Genomic DNA, 6,580 nt, shown 5'->3' with positions numbered 1-6,580 from the left:
AATACCCACCACAGCTGTAGGAAGTGAAGTGAGTTTGCTGTAAGTCTTTCCAGATGTTTATTAGGTGTTTACATGTCTCCCCTGTATTATTACAACAGCTTCCCAGAGCTTTCCTGCCTTCTATCCTTGATTTCAACACAGCAGCCAGGATCCTTTTAACAAGATCAGATCACGTCACACCTCTGCTCAGAGTAACCCTGCAGTTACTCCTCATTTGACTCAGAGTAAAAGCCACCATCCCTACAGTGGGCCACTCTGCCACTCCACAGCCCTCCAACTTCATCTCCTACCACTGCTTTCAAGCCCTTCTTCAAGCTGTTCCAACCTCACTGGCCTCCAGGATGTACCCTCAACCTGTGGGTACACTCCCCACTTAGGACGATGCCCTTGCTTTTCTTGGATTTGGCTATTTTCTGGCTTGTCACAAGGTATGTCACATTTGCAATTGCCTCATCACATGTGGATTTTACAGTGTTATCACTGGCCGGGGGCGGAGTAGTTTGCGTGGGGGGAGGGATCAGCATTTACCAGCAAAGTCACAGGGTTGGAACCTAAACCTGACCCAAGGAAATTCTCAGGCCTGAATATTTCCTGAGTGTGTACTTTACACCAGGAACCCACCTGTGGAGATAGCCTTGAACAAGGCAGATGGATCCTTGTCCTCATGAATCTTACAGTCTAGTAGGACAGACAGGTGTAAAGGAAGTAGACAATTACATAAAATCCCAGGTGTTGTAGATCATGGGAAGCACTATGAAGGAAATTAATGGGATAATATGGTGTGAGAGCCACGTGGGTAGGCCAGTCTGGATGGGGATCAGAGAAGATGTTTCTGGAGAGATGACATTTGGGTTGAGTCCTAAGTCATGTTGGGGAAGAATTGGGGAAATGAAAGACAAAGGCTTTGAGAAAGCAAAGGAATGGTGTGTTTTAGGAACCTGAAAGAGGGCTAGAACCCCATGGGTGAGTGGAGAACAGAGCAGGGGCAGCGAGGGGGACACCAGGCACTGTGGGTCCTCCTGAGACATCCTACTCAGTTCTGTTCTCATCTTCAGGGTGATAGACAGTGGAATATCTCAAGCAAGGCAATGGCATGACTCAGTTTATCTGTGTCAAAACCACCATGTTTTCTTGTCCAGTCTTCTTTTCTAGGAGCTCTGAGTGGTGTACTCTTCTTTCAGCTGTGTCCTAGTTCCTGTCATTGCCTCTAGAGTCCTAAAATCTACGACTGAAGACATGCCACCTAGACCTGTCATTCTCAAAACTTAGAGTGAGTTAGAATTACTAGGAGAGCTTGATAAAAATAGGTATTCTGGGTCTTTACCCCAGAGATTCTGATTTAGCAGGCCTGGCATGGGAGCCAGGAATCGCCATTTTAGCAAACTCTTAAGTCAGTTGTTCTCAAACTGCAGTCTGCAGAACTACCTGGAGAGGGCTTATTAAAACACAGTTGGCTGGGCCTCCCTCCCAAAATTTCTGATGCAGATCAGCCTACTAGTGATTTTGCCACTTAATAGATCTCAATAAATATTAATTGAATGAATGAATGAATACAAAGGCCTATTGCCTTTGATTGTCCTGATCCAATATTGATCCAATCATTAATATCTAGCTAAACACAAGTCAGTAGGGTCATTTGTTGAATCAACAGAATACCACATGGGAATTAATGACTGTCATGTCATTAATGAATGTCAACGCTTATCTCTTGCCATATACATAAAAATTAACTAAAAATGGATCATATATCCTCACATGGCTGAGAGAGAAATTATGTTTCTCATGTTTTTTTTTTTAAGATTTTATATATTTATTTGACAGAGAGAGAGCACACACGAGAGAGCACGAGCAGGGGGAGCAGCAGAGGGAAAGGGAGAAGTAGGCTCTCCACTGAGTGGGGAGCCAGATGCAGGGCTCGATCCCAGGACCCCGGCATCATGACCTGAGCCAAAGGCAAACGCTTAACTGACTGAGCTACCCAGGTGCCCCTTTTTTTTTATAAGGGCATTAATCTACCCTCATGATTTAATTACATTTCAAAGGACACACCTTCTAATACCATTACATGGGGGTTAGGATTGCAACATACGAATTTTGGAGGGACACAAACATCCAGTCCCTACAGTATAAAACCTAAAACTATAAAATGTTTGGATGAAAACACAGGAGAAAATCTTTGCAACTTGGGATAGGCAATCACTTCTAAAAACACAAAGCATAAAACAGAAAAAGAAAAATTTGACAAATTGGACTTTACCAATATAAAACTTTTGTTCTTGGAAAATGCATTAATGGAGCACCATTAAGACAACAAAAAGGCAAACCATAGACTAAGAAAAAATATTTGCAACACATATATCAAAGGACTTATATCCAGGCTATGTAAAGTGTCCCCAAATTCAGTAGTAAGACATTACCAACCCATTTTTTTTAAAAAATGGGCAAGAGTTTTGAACATTTTACCCATGAAGACATATGAATGTCAAATGAATACATGAGATGACACTCAATATCATTAGTCACTAGGAAAATGCAACTTAAAATCACAATAATATATCACTTCATACTCATCCCAGAACCTGTGAACTCATGTACTGTAATAGGAAGAAGATCAATGGTTAGCCAGGGATGGGGATGGAGGATGAGATGGATCAAAAGGGGTATGAAGAGACTACTATTAGAGGTGATAAAAATGTTTGTTACCTTGGTTTCAAGTGAGCATACATAACAACCAATCAAATTGCACCTTTTAAATATGAGTAGTTTATGGTATTTCCATTATTAGCATAACAAAGTTGTATAAAACAGGAGTGACTAGCTAAATGTAAGTCACAAACAGAACAAACAAAAATGCAAGACCAAAATACAGTGTATTTAAAATGCATACCTTAGAAAAAGGAAATAGGGATAATATAACTCAAAGTATTTGGACTCTTTGGAGATCAATAAAATAAATCACCCAACTATGTTTATTTATAATATAATTGAAATAATAGCCATGCTATAGACCAGAGTGTAAATGTTATACAGCTTGGAAATATAAAATAATAATAGCTAATAAAATCCAGTGATGGGAGAAAAGTCAATAGGAGGATGTATAAGAATGCTAATTCCCAAATATTTTGTGCAGGGCCTGGGGGATTAATTCAAATTTTCCCCAAATGCAAGCAGAGATGAGGAAGACAAAGGGGAAGAAGAAGAAAAAGAAGAAGGAGGAGGGACAGGGAAAAGGGGAGTGGAGGGTGGGAGAGGGGGAAGGTAAAGAATTATTTTCTTTCTTTTTTTTAATTTAAATTCAATTAGCCAAAATATAGTACATCATTAGTCTCAGATGTAGTGTTCAACAATTTATCAGTTATGTATAAAACCCAGTTCTCATCACATCACATGCGCTCCTTAATGCCCATCACCCAAATACTCCATCCCCCCACCCAAGAATTATTTTCATAATAAGTAAAATTAGATCATAGATATTAAATTTGATTTTTTACTGACATGAAAAAATTTATCAGTTGCAGATGATGAAACAAAGATTTGAGTACACGTGGTTTATTTGGGGCCAAATCCAAGGAAACACTGGTAGAAGAGTGGAAAGTGAGACAGGGAAGGGAAGCCGATAAAGAATGTATTATCAAGGAAATTACTACTCTGTGAGTGGTCTGAGCTCTCTCTCTCAGGGGAGAATTCTGGGACAGACAATCAAGAGTTACCCAACCTGAAAGGAGAGGGAACTGGGGTATGTATCCACCGATTCCCATCAATCAACGGTTGAGGGCTACTCTCATGTGTTATTTTTTCCAAAACTTCCTGCCTGCCCATAGGCGAGCGGAGCAGGATGCAGTGGAAAAAGAGCCTTCAGCCACGGAGTCACAGGGGCTGGAAATTAGATTTTGAGCTGGCTTGCGTGGAAATAATGTGTGTTAAGGGAATAGGGAGGGCATGCTGTACTGGTCATCCATTACATGCCAGATACTGTGACATCTAAACAGACAGATGGCAACCTTGAGAAGTTTAAATTTCCACTCACTTGAACACAGCCTCTTAGTTTTATGTTAACTCTCTCCTGCACCACCATGAACATGCACATGCAAACATTAGCCAAGTTTTAGAAACAAGTTTTAAATATTTAATATACCAAAGCTGGTATCAGCCCTTTTATTTTTCCTTTAACTCTGTATCCTTGCAATCATTTCTAATAACAATAATTTAGATGCCAGAGAACTCAACTTCCTTGTATGACATTTAGACTCACTTTGTCACTAGACCCAAAGTAGCAATTCTAAAAAAAAAAAAGTGCTATTATTTTGATAAGATCTAAATGCTCAGTAAAGAGACAGGCACAGATATTCCCAGGAGTCTCTTTAGAGTTGTAGCCTAAGAAGATACATCTATACTCATGATTTTGACTGTCACCTCTGAGAGTCTATGTGGACTGTGGAGCAGAGGAATGGTGATAAAACACTCTTGTTCAACAGTTTATGAGAATGCACCCCCCACCCCATCATCCATTCCTATTAGTTGGTGAATTGTTTCCTAGAGCTTTATTTGGTTAATAGTGGTTCTCAATGAGGGGGAAAAAGATATATTACAGTTGTTTTAAAACATACACAAGGAGAACAATTTTCTTAATGTCTTGACTCAGGTTGACAATACCATTTTTCAGTTGGATATGGAGACAATATATTTTTCCAAAGTTGGAATGATTCTATTGGAATGACATGAAAATTTTATGGCTGGAATCCTAGAAGGATGTGTGGTTTTCAATAAAATATTAACGAAAAAAAAAAAGCATTGTTAAAATGATACATTTCCCTTGGCATCATTTAAGCCTTGAATTCAGAGCTATTTCTGCACTTTTCACTTACATGAGCCAATACATTTTTTCTCTCCATCTCCCTCTCTCTGTGTCTCTTTCTCTGTATTAATTTGAGTCATATTTGCTGTCCCTTGCAATTTTTTTTAAGATTTTATTTATTTATTTGAGAGAGAGAATGAGAGAGAGAGAGCATGAGGGGGGAGCGTCAGAGGGAGAAGCAGACTCCCTGCCGAGCAGGGAGCCCGATGTGGGACTCGATCCCGGGACTCCAGGATCATGACCCGAGCCGAAGGCAGTCGCTTAACCAACTGAGCCACCCAGGCGCCCCTGTCCCTTGCAATTTAAAGAGTTTTAACTAATGCAGAAATTGGTACTGAGCATGGTGTGGTTTCCAGGTAGCCAAAATCCCACAAGTGCCCACAACAGAACCATTAAAAACAGATTATGGCAACAGAGCATTTAGGTAGAAAGGAAGTCAAACAGTATGTAACCCATCCATGTCACTTTTTGGACAAGTAAGTAAATCTCCATGAAACTCAATGAATCATTATACTTTCAATGAATGAGACTTTAGAGGATAGGATATTATAACCTAGAACAATGAACATTTATAAGAAAAATAGTTTTTGAGAACAACACTCAAAGTGAATACAGTGTGTCATGAAGCTTTGTGGATAAGAACTGGTCCCAGTCCATGATACAGCAGAATCACTTCATTCTTGGTAAATATATTTTGAGCACCAGAAATGTATTAGTCATTGAGTAAGGCGATGGGCATAGAACAAGGAACAAGATCACCAAGGACTACACGTTCTCAAGGAACATTGTGTCTAGTGGGGAAGGCAGTCAATAAACGAAATGTTTTACCCCAATGAGTATTGTTACTATCATAATACATACTGAAAAGAGAAAGTACAGGTTGATATGAGTGAGCATAAGAGGAGGACCTGCCTTTATGGGGGGATCCAAGGAGGCTTCCACGAGAAAATGGTATTTAAATCAAGACCTGAAGGATACTAGAAATTTGCCGGGTAAATTTGCAGGTTGGAGAATTCCAAGCATGTGCAGACCCCTTTATGGGTAAAAGCTTGGCTTCTTAAGAGAAAACAAACCAGCAAAAATGGTAATTAGAGGAGTGGGGAAGAAAAACTCAAGGCCAGGGAGATAGGCAGGGTGTAGCTCACATAGGGACTCTGAGCAGTTTGGAAAGAAGTTTGGTTATTACCATAGGAGCAAAGGGGAACCACTGAAGGGCCTCATACAGGTGGGGTGGGTTATGGTTCGGTGGGGGCCAGAGTGAATGCAGAGAGAAGACAGGCAGTAGAACAACAATCCAGGCCAGAGATCACAAGACCCCCAGATAGTAACGGTTTGAATGGAGGCAATAGTGAAGAGAAACACAGGAAGCTGACTCAGTTAATATTCTGGAGGTAGAAGCAATACACCCTCTGCTTGTCTTGCACTAGTTTAAGTTGTATGTGGTCACTTATACTTTGAAGGGTTTTTGCTGCTGCAGAAACTAGTACCAGGAGTGGGCTATTTTAGTGGGGGAAGCGATGATTCAGGGAGGAGGGTGGTGTGCAAGGAGGGAGAGGGCGCAGACAAGAGTAAAGGCCAGGTTTCTGGGACGAGGCAGCAGGTGGATGTTGGTGACATTTACCAGCTTATAAAACAAAGGAAGAGAAGGGCAAATCGGTTGCCATTCCTTCAATCTGATACTCTTTAAAAATCAGGTAGCCATTTACTTAGCGGAGTTAGAGGACC

Source organism: Leptonychotes weddellii, chromosome 1, assembly GCF_054177405.1.
Source record: "Leptonychotes weddellii isolate Sample4059 chromosome 1, ASM5417740v2, whole genome shotgun sequence".
Classification (NCBI taxonomy): Eukaryota; Metazoa; Chordata; class Mammalia; order Carnivora; family Phocidae; genus Leptonychotes; species Leptonychotes weddellii.
This window is presented reverse-complemented; position numbering follows the sequence as displayed.